Consider the following 27,175-nt stretch of genomic DNA (forward strand, 5'->3'; position numbering starts at 1 on the left):
TAACAGAAGGATCTGCAGGCCCCGGGCCCAGTCCCAGCTACGTGGACCTCTCCCCAGCAGAGTGCACTACAGAGGACAGCACTGAAGATACAGCCGGGGAGAGTGGCGGGTCTGCCCGGACCACACGGGAACAAACAGAGAGGACAGGGCGGAGGGGGGAACAGTGTAAGATATGAAAATAATAATAATACTTTATAATTTATCAGGGGTCCACGAGGGTGGGAGGGTGGGAAGAGAGGGAAAAAAGAGGAGCTGATACCAAGGATTCAGGCAGAAAGAAAAGGTTTTGAAAATGATGATGGCAACATATGTACAAAAGTGTTTGATACGATGGATGCATGGATTGTTGTAATAACCCTCAATAAAATTATTAATTTAAAAAAATAAAGGAAAAAAACACCTGTACTCAGTACAATCAGTGTCTGCTCTGCAAAACTCCACCTCCAGGTTGTCTTCATAGCCAGGTAGGAGGCGTTTTGACAGTGTTAAACGACTGCTTGTCAGGTTAAGTTGGCTGGTGCCATTCAGCCTCAAGGACCCTGGTGGCCTACACATGGGGCCGCTACAGCAAGGTCAGCAGTTCGAAACCACTCCGTGCGAGAAAGAGGGCACTTTCTGCTCCTGTAAAGGTTTCCAGCCTCGGACACCCACAGAAACAGCTCCCCTCTGCCCCAGAGGGCGGCTGAGTTGGAGCTGATTTGAAGACGGTGGTGAGTTTGGGTCCGAGTGGGACTGCGGGCTTGCGCCCAATGGGGCAAGGAATGTACCGATCCTCCTTCCTCAGGAGTTCTGACATGTGCGCCTCTCCCGACCCGGAGGACCCAAATGCTAACTCGGAAGTAAAATATTCCCCCAGGCACTAGGTATTAAAATGCCATAAATCCTCGGGAGAAATTTCCGTCAGTAATCTGAATACCTAGCTGTTCTGTGTTTAACTCACCTACTTATTTTTGGCTTCGAACTTTTATTTCTGAAAATAACGTTGGTGATCCTGGTCGACGCTATTCCTCAGCAGATGTTGAAGGCCTGGAGGTGACGAGGGACCAGCTAAGGCCCTCAGGTGGGAACACGGCCTGGCTTTGAAGCAGTCACTCCCACAATCCCAAGATCTTTTGTTGCCAGAGTGTTTCATATTGGCTCGTGTGGTTTTCCCACCGGAAAGGCGGGATCCTCTGTTTTGAAGATGAGGAGACTGAAGAGGAGAGAGGCAAAGAGGTTTGCTTCAGGTGTCGTGGCAGATATGGGCTGAGTCTGTTGACTGCTGTCCTCTCTGCCCTACCCATAGTCCTCAGCGGACATTTGCATCTGAGGAAAACCTTTCACTTCGGCGGGGTGAAATGACCACTCCCATCGACCCTGGAGGAAGAGCGGCCTTTCCCCCATGCCATCTCAGGACAGGTGCGCTCTCCTAACGTCACCATGTCTACCTCTGCCATCGGCAGTTGTCAGCCATTCGTCTGCCATAGGGTGGATGTTTCACAAGGAAGTGGCCTCTGCTGTGAATGGTTGCTTTCCGTTAGGTGCCATCAAGGACAGACTCCCAGCCACCGGGCTACTGCCGAACGAACTGCTTCCCAGAGCTGCGCCACCACGACGGTGGTCCTGTGCAAGCCCACCGTGGCCGCCACTGTGTCAGAACATCACCCGGCTGGTCGGCCTCTTTTGAGTTGACCCTCTGCGGTACCAAGTCCTTTTCTTGAGATTGGTCTCTCCTGGTAACATGTCCAAAGCACAGGCGACCACGTCTCCACCTGCTCACTTCTAAGGAGTGTTCTGGCTGTGCTTTTTCCAAGGCCGATTTCTTTGTCTGTCGGGATTCGTAAAATCCAAACTTGCTCCATCGAGCCTGTGTTGACTCCTGGTGAGCCGACAGGACAGGGCACAACGGCCCCTGTGAGTTTCTCAGACGGTCACTCTTGGGGGAGGAGAACAGCCCCATCTTTTCTCCTCCAAGCGGCTAGTGTCGAACAGCTGCCCTACTCGCAGCTCACAGCCTAACTCGTAACCACGATGCCACCAGAGATCCCTCAGGCACCCACAGTGCCTTCCATTTTCCTTGCAGCACCATAATGACAACGCATCAACTCTCCGATGGTCTCTTGATTCGATGCCCGATGCTCTCATGCCTATGAGGCTGTCGGACACACCACACTCGTGGCAAAGCAATCTGCAAAGGCCTGGAGTCAGGAAGCCAGAAAGGAAGAGCTCGCTCAGCATAGCTGAAGCTGTAAGCATTAGAAAAAGTTGATCGTAGGATTTTTTAACATCCTCCGAGGAGAAGGGACGTTGATGAGAAAAGGGGCAAGCGTGGGAGAAAGCTATGTCATCAATCTGTGCAATGTAGCAGTGTGAGCCCCAGACCAAGAGACCTAGATGCACATCCCATGCCCTGGCCCGCCCTCATGACTGAGGGTTCTGTAGTGCCAAGCAAAGAGAGCATGGGTTCCAGGCTAACCTCCGAGGGTGGCCACCCGGAGAGGGGGCGCTGGACTCTTGCCACCAAAAAGCCATGTTGTTCAGTCACATGGCAGCCGGGTGTGCTTTCTAAGGGGATGTCCTTTTTCCACACTCAGATGTTTCCCTTTTGGGAGCCTGGCCAACCAAAGGTCAAACCAAGCCTAGTTGCTTTCAGCGTTGCCCCAAGACCAGGGCAGACAGAGGCCCTCGTTTCCCAAGGAGCAGACTGTGTAAACCATAGGAGGCGACCGCTGATGTGAATCGTTGGCAGGACTCTCAAATGAGTTAGCAAATAGTGTCTGGAGATAAAGTCAGCCTTTGTCCACAGATCAATCTCTGGACTGACTCGGCTTACTCTCCACTCTCGACCAGGGTGGAAAGGGGGAGATCAAAAAGCAAACCGTGAATAGCAAGCCTTTCCAGGAATTGGGGAAGAATTCCCTGAACCCCTGCAGTATAAATAACCTCAAGAGTCCCCTGGAAAGGGACCCGTGGGAAATAGGTAGAGCTTTGACAGAGCATATTTCTACATGATAGCTGCAAAGTTAGCCATGAATTTGGTGGGGTGTGTTGCTGTGGTGGTGGCTGTTGTTAGGTGCCGCTGAGTCACACGTACAACGGAACACCACACTGCCCGATCCTGCGCCTTCCTCGCGACGTCAACATTTGACTCTATTTTTGTGGCAGCCGTTGGGTCATGTCACCTCGTCGAAAGTCTTCCTCTATGGGGCTGACCATCAACTTTGCCAAGCAGGATGTCCTTCAGGGACTGAAAAGGGATCATATGTTCAAAAGAGGTGAGATGAAGTCTTACCATTCTCCCTTCTAAGGAGCATTCTGGCTCTACTTCTTCCAAGACGGATGTGCTGCTTCTTCTGGCACTCCGTGGTACTGCCAATATTCTTTGCTAGCACCGTGATTCAAATGCAGCCATGCCTCTGTGGTCTTCCTTATTCATCGGCTAACTTTCATATGTATATGAGGTGATCAAAAGTACCGAGGAGGCTTGGGTCATTTGCACCTTAGTCCTCAAAATGACACCTGTGCTCGTGAACACTTTACAGGGGTCTTGAACAAACATTTGCCCAATGCTGCGCGTCCTTGGAGCTCCTGACTACTGCTTCCATGAACGCTGAACGTGAATTCAAGGAAAAGGAAGGCCTTGACAACTGGCGCCGACAAGGGGCAAAGGAGGAAAACGTCTTAGCTATAAGCAAACACGCTGAGGGAATGCGGAGCTGTAGACCACAGTCTTGGGACCCACCAAGTTCATCTCACACGGCCTAGTTCACACGGACCGTGTTGCATCTCTGATTTGGGTGAGCAGCGACTGGGGTCATACAGACTCATGAGTGGCCATGTAAGACCACACGACTATTGACCTGTCTGTGTACAGAGAAAGAGAGCGTTGCCTATGGGAGACGTGTGGAAACAATGAGGCTGGTGGACTAAAGCACCACATGAACGCCACCTGCCAAGGCCTGAGACCAGAAGAACTAGATGGTGCCGAGCTACCACTACCAGCTACTCTGAAAGGGACTCTCATGAGGAGGTCCTGAATAGGGTGGGGAAAAACATGTAGGACGCACAACTCAAAGTCATAAAAAGAACCCTACTGGTCATATCGAAAAAAGCAGAACCCTTGAGACTATGACTCATAGCCATCTTTTAGGTCAGGAACGAACTTACCCCCATGGGTCAATTTTCAGCCAAACATGACGCAAAACAAAATCCACTACCGGGGAGTCAAATCCAATGCACAGTGAGCCTACCGGACAGAGCAGAACTGCCCCATTGGTGGTTTGAACTGCTGGCCTTGCGGTAAGCAGCCCAACATGTAACCCACTCCACCATCAAGTCTCCTTCACCCAATAATCACTCACTCACTCACTCGTTGCCATTAAGTCGATCCTGACTCATCGTGACCCTATAAGACAGGCTAGAACTGTCCCTGTGGGTTTCTGAGACTGTAACTCTTTATGGGAGTAGAAAGGCTCATCTTTCTCCTGAGGAGCGGCTGGTGGCTTCAAGCCGTCGACCTTGTGGTTAGCAGCCCAGTGAGTATCCACTACACCACCAGGCCTCCTCGTGCAACCATAGACAAGTCTATGTGTGAAACATAACATCCGTGAGGTAAGCACACCTTACAATAAACAACCTTTTCAGACCAAAAAGGCAGTATTTGCCCAAGGACGAAGGTCAGAGTGGTTGGGAAAGAAAGAGGGATGGAAGCAGGGAGCATGGGGAGGATGTAGGGTCAGAGATGTTACACTGTGGGAATTGCACTCCGTGAGCGGAAACAGAATGTGCATGGGTTGTTGAAGGTAAAGCTGATGCTCTTCTTTATAAACTTGAACTGAATTTGCAATTTCAAAGGAAAAAAAAAAACAGTACAAGGCAGTCTCTATGTCCCAGATCAACCTGCAACCCAGCCAAGACCACCTTTGTCCTGCGGAGGAGAGTGAGGCACGAAACGCAAAGAATCCAAAGGAAGACAGACTCCTGGAATCTGGAGCCGGGGTGGTCTTTCCTGTCAGTGGGGAGGCGGGGCGACGGGGCCTGGGATCACTATCAGCATGCTGGGACCATCAGCTACCCTTTAAGGGACACCTAACTAACGTACTGAAGGAAATCCAGCAGAGCATGTTTATGACCTTGGAGTATCAGGAGAGAAGGTTTCGAGCAAAACACATATCAAAGAGGCAAGCCAAGAAAGGGTGATTTGTCAGCTTGGGCAAGACTCAAAACTTCTGAGTTAAAATTAGAAATCATGATAAACTGGGATAAAAGATAAGCGGCCGACGAAAAGAAGCTAAATGTAAGATATTTTCTCTTCTTTCTCCTATTCCCGAGGGTGCAAAGATTAACATGTTTTGTGGCAAATCTCAGAGGCTTGAGATTTATGTCTCTTGGGAAGTGTCCCAGAATCAAGGACTGGTTATCTATTTCCAAAAAGTCACCCGTTGAAAACCCAGCAGAGCCCAGTTTGACTGTGACACCCACGGGTCTGCCACGAGCCCAAAGAGACTCGGCTGCAAGCTGTCTCTCATATGTGAGAGGCTGCAAAAAGTTCAAGAAAAATGGACCTGACCCACAAACTTTTTGAAGGCTCCTTGTATGAACATAAACGTGTGTGTGTGTGTGTGTGTGTGTACTTGTGGTAGTTAGGCATCATGTCAATTAGACACCCCTGGTTGGGGTGGAATCAAACCTGTCAATCAAAGCCTGATGGCATCTCTCTGATCTCATAGGCATTTTGTATAATTGTGAGGGACGCTGAGAACTGCCCTCTCTCAACTACTTCTTGCTTGTTAGAACTCAGTCTGCCCCAAGGGCCACCCAACCCCGAGAGCTGCCAGCTCCCCGCCATGTTCCTACCACCTGTGGAGCCACACGACGCTGCACCCTGTGCATGAGCCTGTGATCTTCCTGCTTCCCGCGTCACCATTCCACCCCCCGGGCCTGTGGCAACAGGAGTCTGAAGAGGGCCTGGTGGAGGAGCACACTGGCTTGAGTTGGATGGGCCAGGACGCCTTCTTGATACATAGTTACTTCTTGTCATAAAGTTCTTTCTGACACATAGATGAGCGTGTCTCTAAGTAATCCAGCCTAACACACCACCTATATAGACACACGCCCACAGCTTTCTGTTTCTATATCTGTGTGTGTACACAGATGTATTTGTATATGTTTATACGTTCATCCACACACACATTGACCTGGTGGTTGTCATGTTTGAGCCTTTGCTGCGGCCACTGTGTCCATCTTACCGATGCTCTGCTTCTTGCTGCTGCCACACAGTCACCTGTTTCTCACTTATTACCTATATACTCATGTATAAGCCGAGTTTTTTCAGTACATCTTTAAGCAGTTTTTGTGGTAAAATTAGGTGCCTAGGCTGATATTCGAGGCAGCTTACGTGTGGTATATACAGTAGTTATCCCATTAGCTGACATTTCACATTTATGGGAAGAGTGAGCAGTTTACTATTTTGCATATCCACATCGTACCTCCGGCAATAGCAAACACTGATGCTCAAGGTGAGAGCGATGCTAGCTTTCATGGGTTCGATAACACGTCCGCGTGGCTAGACCACAGTTCTCAGTGCTTTGGCAGTTATTCAACCGTATAATTAGCCTCCATGTTTGATCTGATATGGTCATCCTCTGTTTTCCTCTAATGCCAATTTCCATAGAACGACCTGGTCTGTGGGACCTAGCCATGTTGATAAGTGAGGAGTGCATATAGCTATACTTTATTATTTCCCAGAACCTTAACCAGTCAGTAAGGTAGAAGACAAATTACCCAATAGAAAAATGACAAACAGGCTGGACAGAAGATTCATAGAAGAGCAAATACCAAGGGAAAGTGGGAGGAGCTGAAGCTTTGTCTATATTCTGTCAATGGTCTCCAAGGAGAGTTTGTGCTTAAATTAACTCATATACAAAAATAATGGAACTAGTTTCCTGAAGGTTAGGTCCAAACAATGATGTGCCAACAAGTCTTAAAGAAAGACGGTCGCCTTTGACAGAACCTGAGCCCTGTGTGTGACGGCTGAGCGACAGCAGCGCAGCTCCCTGGAAGCAGCGTCTCGAAAGTCAGAAGGATCTGAGCATGGGGGAAGCATGGGCTCCCAACAGAAGCCCCTCTGGCCACAACTCTACACCATCTGCGACTATCAAACATAAGCTGTCGAAGGGCTGCCCATCCTTGCATTCCACCAATGGATTTTTTAAAAACATTTTATTAGGGACTCATACAACTCTTATCACAATCCATACATATACATACATCACTTGTATAAAGCACATCTGTACATTCTTTGCCCTAATTATTTTCAAAGCATTTGCTCTCCACTTAAGCCCTTTACATCAAGTCCTCTTTTTTCCCCTCCCTCATGAGCCCTTGATAATTTATAAATTATTATTTTGTCATGTCTTGCCCTATCCGGCATCTCCCTTCATCCCCTTTTCTGTTGTCCATCCCCCAGGGAGACGGTCACATGTAGATCCTTGTAATCAGTTCCCTCTTTTCAACCCACTCACCCTCTACCCTCCCAATATTGCCCCTCACACCCCTGGTCCTGAAGGTATCACCCACCCTGGTTTCCCTGTGCCTCCAGCTCCCATATGCACCAGTGTACAACCTCTGCTCTATCCAGACTTGCAAGGTAGAATTCGGTCATGGTAGTGGAGGGGGGCAGGGGGAGAGGAAGCATTTAGGAACTGGATGAAAGTTGTATTCTTCATCGGTGCTACGTCACACCCTGACTGACTCATCTTCTCCTCTAGACCCCTCTGTGAGGGGATCTCCAGTGGCCGACAAATGGGCTTTGGGTCTCCACTCTGCATTTCCCCTTTTGTTCACTATAGTAAGATTTTTTTTTATGATGATGATGCCTTATACCTGATCCCTTCAACACCTCGTGATCACACAGGCTGGTGTGCTTCTTCCATGTGGGCTTTGTTCGTTCTAAGCTAGATGACTGCTTGTTCACCTTCAAGCCTTTAAGACCCCAGACACTATCTCTTTTGATAGCCGGGCACCATCAGCTTTCTTCACCACATTTGCTTAAGCACCCGTATGTCCTCGGCGATCATATCATGCAGATGTGCACCCAATGATATGATTTTTTTGTTCTTTGATGCCTGATAACGGATCCCTTCACAATCACGTAATTTTTAAGCCACGTGGAATTTCCAGAGTTCCATTTAGAAAGAGGCTAGCATGAACCTAAAACCAAACACCAGACCCCCTGCCATCAATTGAATTCTGACCCATAGCAACACTGTAAGGTTTCTGAGACAGTACTTTCTATGGAAGCAGACAATCTCATGTTTGTCTCCAGGAGCAGCTGGTGGGTTTGAACAGCCAACCTTGCCGTGGGCAGCCCAAGGCCTAACCCTCAGCACCATCGGATCTCCTTAGAATGAGCCTAGTGATCCCAGTGTGTAGACTGAAAACAGGATCAACTGATCTTTGTCTTGTCCTCTGCCTTCCTCAGCCATTCAATGTTCTTTAACAATACACTGCTGGGCTTCCGGGAGGAATTGCCACCTGGCGCCCGACCTTAGGTGCAGGGGAGAGGAGCATCCCAGGCAGGGAAGGGAGGGAAGCAGGTGGAGGATGCTGGTGGGCCCTGGGGCCTTCCTGCAGGAGGCCCTGAGCTTCTCCAGCGGGCCCAGCACCAGCTGTCAGGGTCTCATCTTGTTGGCCTAGATTTATAGGAACAAAAATCAGACTCACCCTTTCCCACTCTGTACCACCTGTTCCTTCAAAGGCTTCAGGGCGTCTTCCAACAGGAAATGAATGTTTCCTGCGTCCCTGCTCTTTGCTGGGGCCCAGCAAGTAAGTCCCATAGAGGCTGCCTGACTCCAATTGGAAAAACCTCCTGGAATCATGTGATTGCTGCCTTCCCTGCTGAGAATCCAAACAGCCACCTGGTTTACCAGGAGGACAGTGGGCAACCCCTCTCTGAGCCCCCTCACAAGGAGGAAGGGCCCTGAAAGCCAGAGTTCCTGCCTCAGCAGGGAGTTGCATTTTTGTGCTTTCTTCTTCTTTTGAAATGGCCTGAAAGGGAATTTATCTCAGCAGGGTGCCTGCCTCCTTCCATCCCATGCTTGTGGCAAGAGGTATTATTCCTTTTCAAAAGTAAAAAAGATCTGTAGCCAGAGCTCAGTGGCTCAGTGGTTGAGCACTCAGCTGCTCACTGGAAAGTGTGTAGCTAGAAGCCGCCCCCATCTCTCCGCAGGTAAAGAGGCAAGGTGCTCTGCTTCCATAAAGACTTACAGCCTTGGAAACCCTATGGGGTCGCTGTTAAGTCAAAATCAAGTTCACAACAATGTTTTTTTTTTCCTTTCGTTTGGAAGTAGCTGTTGCTGTTTGGTGCCATGAAGTTGGTGCCAACCCATAACAAGCCTGTGCGCAACAGAACAAAACACCTCACCATGTGATCTTCCTGCCTTCAGCATCATTGCATGTGTTTTGTGATTCTGAAGAGCACTTTATAGATTGGTATCAGACATGTGGGCTAATAGTGGACTTAGGGGCTTGATCTGGACTGGGCTGGGGTGTTTTCTCAAGATTCAACTGCTCTTGTATATAAAGCTCTCTACTACATCTATGCATCTTTATGAATTTGTTTCTCTTGTCTACCCAGACTAACGCATCCACTTTATCAAGCATGCCATCCTTCTGCAGGGGCTAGTCTCTCCTAACCATGTATATCCAAGTATGTAAGACGCAGTCTTGCTATCCTTGCCTCTAAGGAGTACTCTGGCCGTACTTCTTCCAGGACAGAATTGGCGAGAACGTATTAACCCTTCTGTTTGTCCACGTTACGGTCTAACTCATTCTGGATGCGCAGGATTCCAGGGGAAGGAGACTTGCATACGGTAAGCCCGCAGATTCAGAAGACAGCCTGATGATCTGCTGCAAGAAGTCCCAGCCTCAAAAACTCTACTCTGCGCACACGGGTCACCATATGAGTGTCCACTCACAGCGAGCGAGCGAGCAACAAGCCCTACATGGCTCTGCTCCCTTCCAACCTAGTCCCTGTGCTTCCTCCAGCTACCTGACTGTCTGGGGGAGATTAGAGAGATGCATTTTGTGTTTCATAATAAAGCACTTAGTGTAAAGATCTTTAAAAAAAAAAAGAGCCCACACAGATGTAAGACACGAGGAGAAGAGGCTATGTTGTCAGCTGCTGTGGTGTCCACTCCTGACTCATGGGGGAGCCCCAGGCAGGACAGAACAAAGTCCCGCCTGATCCGGCGCCGTCCTCATGATCAGTGGTCACCCCTGTGGCCGCTCTGATCCCTGAGGTCACACAGACCATTAGACTTCCCCTGGCTGGTGTTCAGAAGTTGAGCGCCAGAGCTCTCCTCCTCGCCTGTCATGGGCTGGACGCTCAGCATCATGACAACATGCAGTCTCCGCTGACAGACAGGCAGTGGCTCTGCAGGAGGTATGCTGGCCATGAATGTGAGCCGGGTCTCCTGCAGGGAAGATGAGAGCTCTACCAGAGGCCATTCTGGGAGACTCCCAACCTTTGGGAACAGGAGCTTGTCAGCAGTGTACAGCTTGCACTATTAAATGACCGTGTGTTCTCCCCAGTGGGAGGGGGGCGCCTTTGTCATTGATCTCAGCAATTACTAAGACTAAGCTCTTCTATCACTCAGGGAAAACAAATAAAAAATATGTTCAAATTCAAACTTGGGCCTCCTCAAATCTCTCAGCTCTGGACATCAGTGGACCTCTGACTCCCCTTTCCTTCACGCAGACGGAGCCAGGCTTCTGGACGCGGTCTGCTCAGTAATGCGCAGGCCCTGTGGACAGCTGCCTTACCTCCTCCTGGAGCGTGGGGACTGGGATGAATCGGGAACAGAGCAGGCTTTTTGATGGATTCTCTTGTCCATATTGCCACCCGTAGTTGGTGTCAAGTTAGTCTCCTTGTCTTTGCGTCTTTACCTTTGAACTCAAATCCCATCCCTTCCCAGCATGCTCTAAACTGCATGGAATTTCTCTCTCCTTGGCCCCTTTGGTTCTTAGTAATGCACGGCTTTCCCGCCCGATGGCAGCACCGACAGCCTTATGAGCCGAGAATCCTCCACATCCACCCAAGGCCGCCCTCTCCTGTGCCTGCTGCCGCCCTCCAATCCTTCTGCCTGAGATGAGAACGGGGACCGAGTGAGACGGTGATGGGGCCATTAGTCCATGCTAAAGAGCCTGGGGTTTTTCCAAGTGCAGAGGGAAGCCGTGGGCTGGGCTCCCTCTGACCGGACAGGCAGAAAGGACTGGAAGAGAGCAGCAGGCCTAGGAGCTCCAGCTTTCCTACCTCAGGATATGAGCAGCCGAAACACGCTTCCCGGCTTCTTCTCACGCTGGTTTCTTCTTGTCCTCCACATCCAACTCAATGCCCTTCCCTGGCCAGCAATAGAGCGCAGCCCCACCCCCAACCCCATGCCGGCACTTTGTCATCTTGCACAAAACTTATCCCGAAGGCCTAAGGCGGCCTGGTGGTGCAATGGTGACACACCCGGCTGCTAACTGGCCTCCAGTCAGTTCCCACTCTCAGTGGCCCGGCCTATAGGTCACCGGAGTAGAACTGCCCCGGTGTAGAACTGCCCCAGTGGGTTTCTGAGATGGTAACTCTTTCCTCCCCAGGAGCAGCGGCTGGAGATTTCAGAGGGCGACTTGCAGTTCCCAGCCCAACACATGAGCTCCTAGCAGAAGGGCGCGCAGTTCGAGCCCACGCAGAACAAGATCGGTTTTTGGGAAGATTACTGCCTTGAAAACCCTGCAGCATGTCCCATGGTACGACTCTGTCACATGGGGTTGAAGTCAAATTGGCTGGCGGGGGCTAGGGGGAGACAGGGAAACACCACACAACAGCAATTAATGGTTTGTTTAAAGAGCCGCCTCCAGGGTCCCGGTGGAGGTTTTGTAAGGAAACACTGCCTGTTTGCTTCTCCCCTGGGCGCTCAAGTGTCTGAGTGAATGAACACGTCTAAAGCATCTGCCGGGCCAAGACCATTACACCGGGGACACGAGCTAAGGGAAGCTCCCCGGGGAGGGGACTGGATTTGTTCTTCATTTTATATACGCAACAGAACGTTCCTGTCATTGGCACACTAGTCCAGACCCCTGGCTCCTGAGGAGTGGCTGTGGGTTTGAACCCGCAGAGACGGGTCTTGTAAAGAGCATAATGTTCACGCTGAGCCTGGGGTACTTTCGCTCACCATTGTCTTCCCAATAACTCTCTCAGGAGAGTTAGCGGCTCCTCGGCATAAGGGGTGAAAGTACCGTTAGGTACCCAGCTTGGGGACAGCGTGTTGGCTCTCCCATGTCTGCAACAGCCCCGTAGAGGAGGTTGGAAGATCAGGCAACCACTGGACACTTATAAAGACCCCAAACAGAGCACGCACAGACACCAGGTCTCTAGGCCCAGGTAAAACCAATACCTTGGGCACACCCACCTCAGGTCCATCACACACACAGGTGTGGCTAACTCATCCCATGGGGTCAGCCGACACCATTAGCCATGGCTTCACAGGCAGAGGTTTGAAATAACCTGGCTGTGGGAAGGCCGTCTTGTCTTTTACCCTTTTCCTGGTCAGCGCAGGTGTAGGGGGAGGTGCACATGGACCTGCTCTGGGTCTCCTGGGGGCCACAGCCTCAGGGCTCACAGCCTCGGGCCCACATGCTCTTAGCCTGTAGGATTCTTGGGCTTCTAGCCTCCCGAGGTCCCCTCCCCGCCCCACCCCGTTCCTCATGTGTGGGAGCTCTTTCCCACGTGGTTGTTCTTGCCCAGTGGTGAGCCCAAGCACAGCTTCCACACAGCTTAGCATGCTTTCCAGAAATCGCGTGTATCCTTTGGAGACTGTAAAACCTGTAACTTGTCCTAGCCTTCATAAAAACTCAGCTGGATCACAAAACATGCTTCGGGGTGAATTCTTTCAGCGTGCGAAGCAAAGACCCGAGGTGTCACCCACTCCAGAAACCTACCAGGCCCGACCCGAACCAAACTCCCCACCATTGAGTTGATGCTCACTTACCGCACAGAGGAGAACTCGCCCTGAGAATCTGTGTGGAAACAGAGAGCCTCATCTTCCTCTCACGGAGCACCAGGTGGTTTCAAACTGACGGCTTCCCCTCTATCTCCTTTGTGACCATGTGCTCATCTTCCACCCTACGCCCTAGGGATCCTTCCAACGACGCTGGATTATTGCCCCATCTCTGAACCTTCTCTGCTCCGTCTCCGTATCTCGAGTCATAAGTAGGTCCCATCACACGAGGCCAACCCCCTGGCTCCCGTAAGTGCCTGCAGACCATACTCGGGTCCGGCGCCACCTGGCAATCAAGGCACAGGAGCTGAATTTCACCTGTGAACTCAGGTGGCTTGGGAATCTGCATCGTAGGGGTTCCATCAATGCTGCTTCCCGTGATCCTGTCAAAGACCCTTTGAAAAGTGTCGGCCAATGGAGATCCCCTCATAGAGGGGTTTAGGAAAGTAGATGGGTTAATTAGGGTGCGAGGTAGTACTGATGAAGAACAGCTTTCCCCCAGATCCTGGATGCTTCCTCCCCCCAACTACCATGATCCGAATTCTACCTTGCAGGGCTGGATAGGGCAGAGGTTGTACACTGGTACATATGAGGGCTGGAGGCACAGGGAATCCAGGGTGGATGATACCTTCAGGACCAAGGGTGTGAGGGGCGATGCTGGGAGAGTGGAGGGTGAGTGGGTTGGAAAGGGGGAACTGATTACAAGGATCCACATGTGACCTCCTCCCTGGGAGATGGACGTCAGAGAAGGGGGCGAAGAGAGACTCCGGATAGAACAAGATATGACAAAATAACGATGTATAAATTACCAAGGGCACATGAGGGAGGGGGGAGCGGGGAGGGAGGGGGGAGCGGGGAGGGAGAGGGGAGCGGGGAGGGAGGGGGAAAAAAAGAGGACCTGATGCAAAGGGCTTAAGTGGAGAGCAAATGCTTTGAGAATGATTGGGGCAGGGAATGTATGGATGTGCTTTATACAATTGATGTATGTATATGTATGGACTGTGATAAGAGTTGTATGAGCCCCTAATAAATTGTAAAAAAAAAAAAGAATAAGTTGGTTTTTTTTTTAATCTCTTCTCACAGCTGGGAGAACTGACATGAAGATGAGGCTGGGCGAGCCTGCTGATGATCAGGTTTAATCGTTTCCACAGCGGGTCTGTGGAGAAGCCCGCTTTGAGTCCAAATTTGCCTGGGCCCAATGCCCATGCCAACTGGAGACCTCTCCAGACAAGGGGGTCCTTGGCAATGCAGGTCCTCCTCAGCAACACACCACCATGTAGTCCTTACCCAGGGGGGCTCGGGTGATGAGTGCGCAGCTAGATGCCAGGCTAGGCTGAAAGGCACTGAAAAAAGAAGTCCCAACTGAGAGTAAGGGGCCCCGGGAGGCTTCTCAGAGGAGCAGGATGTACACCCAACAGAGGGAGACCTTTAGACAAAAGAGTGTCTTGTGGGCGAGGGAGAGGAGCAGCCACATGGAGGATGGGGCATTGCAGAGCACGTGGGGCCCCAAGCCTTGGGGGCCGTCGATAGGTAAGCTGGCTGTAGGCTCTGGGCCGGCAGGGAAATAATAGGATTATAGCTTAGAAATTAAAAGGAGAGGGAATTGTGGGCTTTGAGGGCCTCAGGAACAGAAGTGAGGGGTTTGGACCTTCTCCGGGGGGCATGGGTGCCAGGGACAGCTTCCACTGATATTTGTGGGCATGTCCCCATCATCCTGTCTAGTAAAAGTGGCACGGATACAAGCATCTCAATAAAAAGCTTTGTCACGGTCTGCAAGCATTGAAACACCCTTCTTTGCCCAGCACTGGTACTCCAGGCTTTCTGGGACCACGCCATTCCCCATTCCCACGAGATTTTGACATCCTGGACACCCCAAGCGGCCCAGCTCTGCTCAGCGGAGGTGCAGGGTGGAGGAGGGCGGCGGAGGAGGTCTGTGTGCCTCAGTGATGGATAGCTATGGGTGCAATTTACCAAGCTGAGATCGGTCCCCTAGGGAGCCTGCATTTCCTGAGCCCAGTGGGGCCCTTGGGACTTCGCTGAGGTGTGGCGGGGCCTGGACGGCACTTCATAACCCAGTGACAGCCTCCTACAGCTTCCCAGAGCTCCTGCCTACCCTTTGGGAGCACCCCACTAAGAACCTGCTCCCTTTTCATTTCACACACAGCTTGCATGCTACCCAAAGGAGTAACGTCCGCGGGCCTAACCCTGGCTGATCCGAAAGTGCAAGATCACCGGAAAAGAGGGCTTTTATTTTGTAAGTGCTGCCCCAGCCGGCATGTCTGGTGTTCTGTTTGGGAGTCTCCAGGGTGATGGTGCCGCCTGATAAAAAGTTGTAATGAGAGAGGGAGGGGGTGGGGGAGGTAGGAAGGAGGGGACAGGGAGGAACCCCCTGGAAAGGCAGTGCAGAGAGTAAACAGAAGGGCCCCACTCCGCTGTCTAGACCTCAGGGCTGGGCACGCAGTAGGTCCACAGGGTGACTCAGAGTCTCCCTTGAATGCTCCCCATTCATAGGCCCAGGCTTTTGTTTGAGTTTGAGCTTGCTTTTGGAAAGGCAGAGAACTGGCTGAACTGGTCTGGCGACTCCCCCCCCTCCCCCTCCCGCCCCCCCAGTGGGGAGGACTGTCCCCCCAGGCAAAGCTGGTGAATGGAAGTCATCAATACCTTCTGGGCTCTCCTCATCTGTGATTTCACTTATCTCTGCGGTGGAACCACAGCCTCCCTTTCAGAAGCTGAACAATAATGAGCAAGCTGGCTGCCTGGTGGGGGGCTGTTTCCTGCTGCACTTGTACCTTGAAAGCTTCCAAGCTGAGGCAACCTGGAGAAAGGGGAGAGAAGGCCCCAGGGCAGGGGGGGGCCCTCGAGGCCCTCCCCACCCTGTGCCAGTGGGAGGGGGTGGGGGAAGCTAAGTCTGAAGTGAGGTGGTTGGTTCCCCCGCCCTCCCCACCTATTTTGTTACAGTATACCCAGGTGTCCCGACTCTCAACCCAGGGAGCGTACCTGGTACACTGACTACATGTTCCTGACACGGGCACATCGCATAATGCAGTAAGCCGATTGAATGGTTTTACGTAGAAGATTTTGACCCATCTAACGTCATCGAAAATGGATTAGTCAAGCAGTCAAAAATAACAAAAGAAACAAAAGTAACAAACATAATTTCATGGTCCTGTGTCGTCACTTTCTTGATTATGAATAAATGATTTTCAAAATTGGCCACACACTGCACTGGGTCACAAAGACTCCACAGATAGCCGGACTCGATCAAAACCACACAGGTCGTAATGCCAAAGTGTAAACCAATTCCGGAAGCCCCGGTGTCCTAGTGGCTCATCACTGACCTGAGATCCACAGGTCCACAGTCCAAAGCCCCCAGCCTCTCCTTGGGAGAGAAGGCCTTTCTCCCATAAGGCCACAGGAGCCGTTCTGCCGTCACTATGAGATGGCCTTGTCTTGATGGCAGTGGGTCTGGTTTTGTTTTTTAACCCAATTAAATTGCAAATCAATAAAAAAAGATAGTTTAAAAAAACTCATATATATGGGAACTTAAATATTCATCCCTAAATAACGCATAGGTTAAAAAGGAAGTTTCTATTGAAACTATAATTATTTGGAACAGATGGGTAAAAAAAAGTACTGTGTATAAAACTACGGGTTACAACAAAAAGTATTTAGAGATAAATGTGTAGCCTACATTAATTTATGTTAAAGGCATGAGAACTTTAAAATAAATGAGTCGAATGATTTAAAATAAGCAAGTTGGTGCTCAAAACAGAAATTCTAAGCAACTTCCTTAAGGAGCTCTGATCGCAGGGCCCGGCAGGCACTAGACTGCTGGTTTCAAGGTCAGTAGTCCAAAACTCCTTGGGAGAAGAGCCGACGATCGCTTCCCAGAAAGCTGTACAGCTCTGGAAACCCCACCTAGGGCTGCTGTGAGTCGGCATCAACTCAATGGCAGTGGGTTTCGATGGGGGGTGAGGGGGGAAGTTTCTGTAATATAACAAAAGGGAGTTACTAAAAGTCTCAAGTAAACATCATAATGAGGAGTGAAACTTTGGAAATTTATCTGCCAGCTGTAGGAATAAGACAAGATGTCTGCGGTGCTTCTGTTAATCACTGTCCTGGTGCTCCTATTGCCGGGAATAAAGCACCTAACAGTTATAAGAATTCTTGACATAATGGAAGATGTATAGATGTGATAAGAGTTGTATGAACCCCCAATAAAATGATTAAAAATCATTCATAACAATCAACAGATGAAATCTAAAAATGTCCTTCTTTGCAGGCAAGATGATAACCTACATCAAAAATTCAAGGGGATCATTGAATAATTTATTAGGATGGCAAGATGGTCCAATAAATGTGAGAGCTCCATGTGAGAAGAGCCTCTGCAAGGTGCCCTGCCCTGTAGGGAAGCTAGGGTGACCGATGTGCAGAGACCTGGAGTTAGAAAACCAAAAGAGAAGAGCATTCGGCATTTCTAAGTTGAAAGAAGTGAAAAACAAAAAAACTCATGCCTGAAGCTGTGCTGCTGATGGATTTAAATGAGTCCTTGTACTGCAGTGGGTTATGCATTGGGACTAACCGCAGTGTGGGTAGTTCACACCCACCAGGTGCTCCAAAGGAGAAAGACAGGACTCTCTGCTCCTGTCCAGATAGATAGCCCCGGAAATGCTTTACAGGGTCACTCTGATTCTGAGCCAACTCGGTGGCTGTGGGTTAAGTTGGTCAAATGACCCAAGAACACACACAGATGTAAAGAATACACAGAATCACCGAAACCAAAAATAATTGGTCCACGTTCTGCTACTTCAGGAAGTAGCTTATGATCAAGAAGGGATAAAGAGAGGAAGAAGCTGAATCTCAACAGAAAGCACTGGTGAAAAGCAAGGCCCCTAGAATGGATGGAATTCGGGATGAAATTGTTTCAACACACAGACCCAGTGATTTTGGAAGACAGCTACCTGGTCAACTGACTGGAAGAGATCCATCACTGTGCTCACCCCCCCCCCCAAAAGATGACCCAACAGCATGTGGAAAATATCAAACAGTATCTTTAATATCATATGCAAGTAAAACTGCTGAAAATAATTCAAAAAGCAGTAAGTACATTGACAGGAAGCCACCAGAAATTCAAGCTGGCTGCATAAGAGGACATGAAACAAGGGATAACATTACAGCCATCAAATGGATCTTGGCTGGAAGCAGGAAATACCAGAAAGATGTTTACTGTGTTTTATTCACTATGCAAAGGCATTTGACTTTGTGGATCATATATTATTACCTTTCAACGAATGGGAATTCCAGAACACTTCGTTTTACTCATGTGGAACTTGTATGTAGTCCAAGAGGCAGTCATATGAACACACCGAAGGATATTGCTTCATCAATATTGTATGAGACGATTATTGTAAAAAGTAGAGACAAGGTTTCCACACTAAAGGAAACAATATTTGATGATTACTAGCAGTGGGAGGGAAGAATGGCTAGAGGATATAAATGATTTAATTGGGGTGAAGGGGACCACAATAACAATTAGAAGGATGCAGGCAAAAAAAATGGTGGAGGAAGGGAAAGACCGTAACAGGAGTTCAAGAAGTAAAGGCAATAAAGGTAGATATTATGTATACAGAATCTCATAATAATTCATGGTGATCTCTGAGTAGTTTCATCAATAGACATGCAGGATGTAGAGGGAGAGTAAGAGTATACCTATATAAGTTTGACAGAAGATATTTGTGCCTGAGTATTTACTTCTGCTTCATGTATGTCCATATATGTGAGCAAGCTTATCTCTTACTGCCATCAAGTCAGTTGTGACTCATAGCAACCCTAAAGCCAGCGAACTACCTCTGTGGGTTTCTGAGACTAACTTACAAGTTAGTAGAAAGCCTCATCTTTCTCTTGCAGAGCAGCTGGTGGTTTTGAACTGCTGACCTTTGGGTTTGTGGCCCACTGAGTAACCCCTACACCACCAGGGCTCTCATAAGCACACAGGGGACAAAATTATGGAGACTACTTAGACATGCCCAAACACCGTAGGAGAATAAGTCCCCAAGCCTCCATGCTCAGAGCCATGACCTCGTGGGACATCAAGGGCAATTGGCATAATATAGCTGTGGTAGTTACATAATTTCATGTCAACTTGATAGATAAGTGTAGTGGTGGAATCTAGCCTGTTAATCAGGTCACAGACTTAGGATGCCTTCTTGTGGGTGTGGCCTTTTCGTGTTCTCTAGGAACTTCCTCTCTTTGTCCCTGGAGGCAGGTCACACACACGCTCTCTCTCTCTCTGCCTTCATCCTCCCGTTGATAAGCCACATGGAGCCACACTGAGACTCACGAGAGTCCTGGAGATGCTTCCACTGGATCCATAAGACTTTTCACCAACCGCCTGTGATCTCCCTGCCTTTTGCATCATTGCATGTGCTGTGTGAGTCTAAAGATAAATTTGTGAACTAGTATCTGACTCATGGCCTAATATCAGATGTAAGGACTTGATATGGATCAGGTTGGAATGTTTTCTTAACATGCAATTACTGTCTGTTATAAAGCTCTCTCCCATACGAGTGTCTCTGGATTGGTTTCTGTAGTCGACCGGGACTAACACAATAGCCCACAAAGAAAATGCTCTACATTCTACTTTGATGAGTGGCGACTAGTGTCTCATAAAGCTCCTAAACAGCCATCTAAGGTGCAATTACTGATCTCTCCCTGTCCAGAGAAAAACATGAGTGGGGAAATTGCCGACACATGGAAACAATTAGTCCAATGAACCAGGGGACCAAGAAAGCAGCAGTCTCTACAACCTTGAGACTGGAAGAACTAGGTGGTTGCAGTTTACCGCTACCAACTGCTCTGAAAGGGATCCCATTGGACCAGGGGTTCTCAACTTTCCCCATGCTGCGACCCTTTCATACAGTTCTGCATGTTGTGGTGACCCCCCCCCCCAACCATAAAATTATTTCGTTGCTACTTCATGACTGTAATTTTGCTATGGTTATGAATCAGGTGACCCTGTGAAAGGGTCGTTCAACTCCAAAGGGGTCACGTGACCCACAGGTTGAAAACTGCTGCATTAGAAGGTCATGGCCAGAGTGGGAGAAAAAGTGGAATAAAATTCATAGTCATAGAAGGGATGCAGCTTATTGGCCAGATGGAGACTTGTGGAACCCCTGAAATGATTGTTGTTAGTCATCCTCAGGTCTAGAAATGACCTAACCTCTATGGCTCAATCTTCAGCCAAATGATAGATCTACAAGGGAGCAATAACACTAGGGCGGTACGCACATCTTAGAATACTCAACCGTCTGAGAGCAAAGGGACAGCATGTACCCAAGGACACAGAGCAGAGAACTAGGGAAGAAGGAAGGATCAGAGATGTTCGCTGAGGAGTGACAGTCAGTGCAATGAGATCAAATGTGTATGGATTGTTGAGCACAAAACTGACAACTGTTTGTAGATTTTTACCCAATTTCTAATAAAAGGTTTTTAAAAATCAGTTCTGGCGTGCATAGGAATTGCATCCTTTTGTATTCAATCTGGAATGCTGAGCAAATGATCTAGGAGGCTGGCTAACATGAAGAAGAACTTGGCATCAGGGTTGCAGGAAGGCTCCTAACGACCGACGATGCCCAGATGGCACAACCTTGCTTGCTGAAAGTGAGGAAGACGTGAAACGCTTGCTGATGAAGATCAAAGGTTGTAGCCTTCGATGCCGATTACATTTCAACACAAGGAAAGCAAAAGTCCTCACCACGGGGCCAGCGAGCAGCATCTTGACAAAGGGAGAAAAGAAAGTCGCAGAGATTGCATCCCACTTAGGGCCATAATCAGCATCCATGGGGCAGCAGCGAAGAAATCAAACCTCATCTTGCATTGGACAAAGCTCTCCACAAAGGGTTAGAAAGCAAGGATGCCGCTTTGAAGACTAATGTGTGCGTGGTGATTACATCATCCGGTGTCAACTTGCGAAGCGGTGGAGTCCAGCCTGTCAATCAGTTTGCCGCTTGATGACCTCATTTGGAGGCGCAAAAGAGATAAATAGCTCACTGGAGGCCAGACCAGCACACTCTCCTGTTGACAAGCCACATGGAGCTTTGCAGAAGGCAGCCAGAGCCCTGGAGCTGGAGGAGCTAAGTGGAGACCCACGCCACACCACTGGATCCTGAAGACTTTCCACCCACTGGCCTGTGATCTTCCTGCATTCTGCAACAGTGCATGTGTTGTGTGAGTCTGAAGAGGAATTTACAGACTAGTATCGGACATACGGGCTAATTGTATGGACTTGATCTGGACTGGGCTGGGGTGTTTTCTTAATATGCAATTATTCTTTATATAAAGTTCCTTCTTATACGCATATGAGCGTCTATGCATTTGTTTCCCTAGTCAACCCGAACTAGCACTGTGTGCCTGACCCAAACCATGGCTATTTTCAATCGACTACTATCTGTGTTGGGAGAAGTACGACCCGAATGCTCTTGTCAGCAAGGACACCAAGATTCATCTCAAATACGTCGGTTATATTTTCAGGAGCAGCTAGTCCAAAACGAAGGACATCTTGCTTAGCATGGTGGAGAGCCATTGAAAAAGAATAAGATGGTGTGCCACAATGGGGAGCGCAAACAGAATGATTCTGACGATTGCACAGACCTGGGCAGTGTTCTGTTTTATTGTTCTGTCCTGCTGAGTCAGAATCAGCTGGATGGCACCTAATACCAACAAGAAAGATCAATGAAAAAAATTAGTAAGAGTATTCTGTATTAGCATAGCTAATTAGAAAACAAAGAAAAGGACTTTATATTAGCAATTAAAGCTATATGGTATAACTGCATAGAGTTTAAAGATGTTTGAGTTTCTTGCTTTCTCTTTAAAAGATAGAAAATATGATTCACCATGCTCACAAATGAAAAACAAGACTTAATTTCAAAAAGATGTCAATCATGCCCCAATTATTCCCAACCTTCAGTGCAGTTCCAAAATCTCAAAGGCTATTTGTGTGTGTGTGTGTGTGTGTGTGTGTGTGTGTGTGTGTGTGAAAGAGAGAGAGAGATTGTGTGAGCTGATAACATCAAACTGATTATAAAAGTATAATATAGTAGAACACCAGTATATTTATATAGCAAATATATCAATTGAAAAGTAGAGAACTGAAAAATAGATCCCTGTATACGTGGTGGGGGGTGTATGTGGTGTGACAGCTACATGTTGGGTTGCTAACTGCAAGGTCAACTGTTCAAAACCACCACCAGCCACTCCTTGGGAGAAACCCGAGTTGTTCTTTTCCTGTATAGATTTTTGGTCTCGGAAACCCAGAGGACCAGTTCTGCTCTGTCCTATGGGGTTGCCACAGGTCAGAATCAACTCAACGGCAGTGAGTTTGGTTTGGCATGGGTTTAAAATAGTTCCCTCAAAGATAGGTACCTAGAGGTCCTTGCCCCGTGTGGCATTCTAGTAAAGGTATATGCTGATGTTCCGTGAGCCCCAGGGGTACAGAGGAGCAGTGAGGGCAGTCCTGCATGTTGGCCAGGGTCCTCACGGAGCAATCTCAGGCTGACTGATGGGGAAGGCAAAGCACAGGGGCACAGGGGCAGCCGGCACCGTGACATTGGCAGCTGTGGCACCGTAAGCCGCATGGTCTGGGTCCTGAGTCGAGTGAGCCCGTTGTTGAAAGGGGGTTGCAAAGAAGGGTTCTTTGCCCTCTCTGTCCAGTGGCCAGTGCAGGGCAGGGGCGGGGCTGCATTGATCAAGGCTTGGGGGCCATACTAATTCCTATGCCGTGTGGCGGTGCTCCTTCCTAAAGAGGCAGATCCACGTTCTCCTCCCGGGAGGCCTACTGACAGGAGAAGCGTGGCCTGTGAGCGTGGCCTCTGTGGGTTGAGCTCAGGATCCCAGTGCAGATGCTCTAGAGCAGTGGTTCTCCACCTCCTTCATGCCATGACCCTTTCATACAGTTCCTCATGTTGGGGTGACTCCCAGCCATAAAACTACTTTCGTTGCTACTTCATCACTGTCATTTTTCTACTGTTATGAATCAGGCGACCCCTGTGAAAGGGTTGCTCGACCCCAAAGGGGTGGAGACCCACAGGTTGAGAACTGCTGCCCTAAGGGCTGTCACGGTGTTCCCTGCCATGAATTGGTCAGTGTTGTTTTCTTTGTTTGCTTTTTCCCTGCAACCTTACCGTTGACCCCCGCATGGCATTCTTGGCCAACGAGAGGCAGAGATGGTGATGGCCAAGGGCCAGAGGGGAGGGACATGCCATGGGAAGACTGAGGAGAAACAGGGGCATCGGATGACGGGGCTGTCAGCTCCTGTTCTTAGTTGAGTTGTGCCTCGTTTGGGTGAAAAGTGTTTGGTTGGATGGTTTGGTTTTAAATGAGGATTTGATAGGACAAAGCATCATCCATGTGTTTCTCAGGTTGGGCGGGTGGGTGGGGGGCTGAGAAAAGGACTGGGGTAGCAGGAAATGGCACTGGGGATTTCTCTGTAGGCGCGCACAAGGTTTTCGTGGATTTTATGAACTCTTCTTTCCGTCCTCACTCTCTTCCACATTTCCTTCCCCCCTTTCTTCCTAGTTGTTTTTAGCTGCTAAGGAATCAGCTGTGACCCAACTTGACCCCAGCACAACAGACCCGACCTCTGCCTGGTTCTGAGCCATCCCCCTGACTGGCTGGGAGTTGGATTGCCAGGATCTCATGGCCTGCGTTTGGGAAAGAGATGGCCAGGACTTTCTTTCTAATCTGGAAACTCCACTGGACACCTGTTCGGCATCAAAGTGATATGTAAGCCTCCCCGGGCAGAGGGGTGGCGGCTGAGCTTAGGGCACATTGGCCAGGAATCAAATCAGTGTCTCGTGCAGCGGAGAATTCTACCCCTGAACCTCTTCACAGAAGAGATTTCACACATGCATTGAGACCCTTGGAAGGCACGAAATCAGTGATATGGACACTGATCTCCAGTCCTGTTTATGGAAGGGGCCTTGGGAAGGATTCAGCAGCATTGCTGAAGTACACTGTTTTCTCAGTTATGACAGGTAGCCTCTCAGTGCCCTTTTGATGGTACTCCCATCAATCCTGGTCCCCCACCCCGACCCGTCTCCTGGGAATGGCCCGCTGTGGACTCAACGCGAGTTTGAGCCTTTCGGGGCCAGGTGTTCCCACACACAGCCATGTCAGCAGTTTTCCTTTGACACGCACAGAGAACAGTGAATTCTGTCCGTTTTGTGAGCGGAGACACTTCTGGTTACGGGAGGCTTCCCGCTGCATGGAAGGCAGGCTCGGGAGTCCTGAGACAGGCAGGGATGACACACCCTGGGCTGTGTCCAGGTGCTTGGCCCTGGACTTCCCTCAGCCATGACCTAGTCAATATTGTTTACAAAGTGGACATTAAATGGACCTGAGAGAGACAGGCCAGCTGAGGTCCAGCCCTGGGGTCCTGCACTCTGCTCTCACCTCTGTCAGTGCTGTTCTGGGGAATTTCTCCAACGCTGTGAACCTGGGCTGAAATCACAGAAACCTGTTCTCTATTCACCCTGGCCCAGGCAGCCCGGGCTTGTTGCTTCATCGTGAACTTTTAGCTGAGCCGTCATGAGCCAGACAGCTTGGCAAATCATTTCCATTTAGCCAGGAACTAAATTTTGATTTTGATTGCATTTTCATTTTATTCACTAATTTAGCCAGATCTTGTTCTGGTTGACCTAAGCCTTATCCCATGGTGTGCATGCCTTCCGTTTTCAGCCTGAGTTATAACGTTGTTGGTATTCCAATACACAGTCAATGTTTTAGACGTGCTTTTGAAAAGACCCCATATTCTATGGATAAAGCAAAGCATCATTTTGTTAAGAAAACTGGACACAAGCCCTGGGCACACTGGGCTACGAGTCACCTCATGGGTTATCCGACTCAATCCTTTTCCACAATCCATCACCCCCGGCCCTTGCTGTGTCATTGCTTTCTCTGTCACTAGAGTGTAAACTGTGAAGACAGGGACACTCCTGGATCCTCACACCTCATTCCGTGCCTGATATTCATTAGGACAATAAGAGAGGGTGTGATGTCTCTTGATCTCTCTGGTCTTAGTCCATAGGTAGGATGGTTATCATTTATGTCAGCTAACCATATCTGCGTGAAAGTGGGGTGGAGGGCTCACCTATCAATCAGGACACAGCCTCCTGACACCCCCTTGGAGAGGTGGTTTTCTGTGTAAGAGAGAGACCCTGAATGGGTCTTTCTTGCCCCTTTATCTTCTGCTGAATCCAGATCCTGTGTCTGGTCGTTCAAACCCCTGTTATCTCACCTGCTGGTCCCAGGAGCTGTCAACGGACTGCAACCTTGGATTCATTTAGCTTTGCTTCCACCAACCTGCGGCCCCCTGCTTTCTCATGCTGCCTCCAGTTCATTAGCTTCCTCAGCTACACCAGTGTGGTAGTTACATAATCTGTTGTCAACTTGAGATCGAAAGGGTTTAGTTTATCCTATCAATCAGGTTGCAGCTTGATGACTTCATTTGAAGGCACTAAGGAGATAAATAGCTCAATGGAGGCGGGACACAAGCTCACTCCCTGCAAGACATTCCTGTTGACCAGCCACCTGGAGCTATGCTGAAGGTAGCCAGAGCCTCGGAGCTGGAGGAGCCACGTGGAGAAAGATGCTTCCATCGCCACTGGATCCACAAGACTTTCCACCCACTGGTCTGTGATCTTCCTGCATTCGGCATCATTGCATATGTTGCATGAGTCTGAAGAGGAATTTACAGACTGATAATGAACATATGGGTAAATATCGAACTTATGGACTTGATCTGGATTTGACTGGGATGTTTTCTTAATGTACGATTACTCTGTATATAAAGCTCTTTCTATATACATTTGAGTGTCTATGCATTTTGTCTCTCTAGTCTACTCAGACTAACAAGCCAGTCAGAGAATCCTTAAGCTTACATGAGACGCACAGACCTGAGCTGGACTGGACTTAGCTGCTTCTAAACTGTGTGAGCCATTTCTGCATCTCAATCTCTTTCTCTAGACAAACACATACAAGTGTCCCTGCTTTTGCTTCTCTCGAGAATCCAATTCAATACGTTAGGTGTCTTCTTCACCTAGTGCTGTCAAAATAGAGAAACCACAAGTGGACAAGTTTTACAAACAAAAGCTTAGGAGACTAGAAGTCTGATTTCAGGGCATCAGCTACAGGGGAAGACTTTCTCTCTAGAGGAAGGTCTCTGCCATGAATTCTCCTTGGGTCTGAAAGTTTCTCAGTACAAGGAACCCTGGATCCAAAGGATGGATTCTACTCACAGATGCTCTTTCTTGGGTGCAGTATGTCTCCCCCTCCCTCTTTGTCTGTTCCCTTTTCTGTCTTGTCAGACCAAAGGTGATGCCCGCCATATCTCATGGAAACCCCCTTACATCAGTTCAGGGCTGTGACCTAATTAAGGATGTTACACCCCATCCTAATCCCCTTACATCAGATTGGGGTGATCACATCAGATCATACCGTAGAGGATGACTACATCCTTACTTAGTGGCTAAATTACATCACTGAATAAATGTCACATTGCATCACTGCACAACTGCCAAGGTACTGAGAATCATGGCCCAGCCTTTTCCCCGTTTTATGCAAACTGTGGGGGAGGGTAAGGGGAGAAGACAATTCAATCCATGACATTCCTTCCTTGGGTTCTCTAAAATGTATGACCCTGTTGCCTACCAAACACTTTCAGTCAATCATCTCATCCCAAAAGTCTCCAATCAACTTCAAGTTCCAACTCCAACCTGGGGAAAAATTCTTCATCAGTGAATCTAGAATTCAAGTGATCTGCTTCCAAAGTACAAGGACGGAGCAGGCATTTCCACTACAAGTGGGAACAATTAGAGGGAAAGAAGGGATTGGAGGCACCAGGCAAGTCTCAGAGCCAGCAGAACAGTTTCTGCTCGTTCTCTCTCAAGACTTGAAAATGATCTTCTATTCTTGAGACCATCTAAGCAATGGCCCTGCCCTCCAGACTCTGGGTGTTGGCTAGGCTCTCTGGATTCTGGGTGGAGGCTCCTTGGCCTAGGCCCTCAGGTCTGCCTTTCAGGTCCACTGGGACGGAAACTCTGTTCCTTCAGCTTCAAGAAGCTACACTCTCCTAGGGAATTGTAGTGCCAACTCCACCC

At 49.0% G+C, this 27,175-nt stretch overlaps 1 long non-coding RNA gene across 1 annotated transcript; it reads left to right on the forward strand.

The window, feature by feature from the left end:
• Positions 1–2,774: 2,774 nt before the first annotated feature.
• Positions 2,775–25,992, forward strand: LOC142461338 (uncharacterized). Its single transcript, XR_012786886.1, has 3 exons — positions 2,775–10,898; positions 11,623–11,772; positions 23,595–25,992. It is a non-coding gene; the product is annotated as an uncharacterized LOC142461338 (long non-coding RNA).
• The last annotated feature ends 1,183 nt before the right edge of the window (positions 25,993–27,175 follow it).

The sequence above is a fragment of the Tenrec ecaudatus genome, chromosome 11 (genome assembly GCF_050624435.1).
Source record: "Tenrec ecaudatus isolate mTenEca1 chromosome 11, mTenEca1.hap1, whole genome shotgun sequence".
In the NCBI taxonomy this organism is placed as follows: Eukaryota; Metazoa; Chordata; class Mammalia; order Afrosoricida; family Tenrecidae; genus Tenrec; species Tenrec ecaudatus.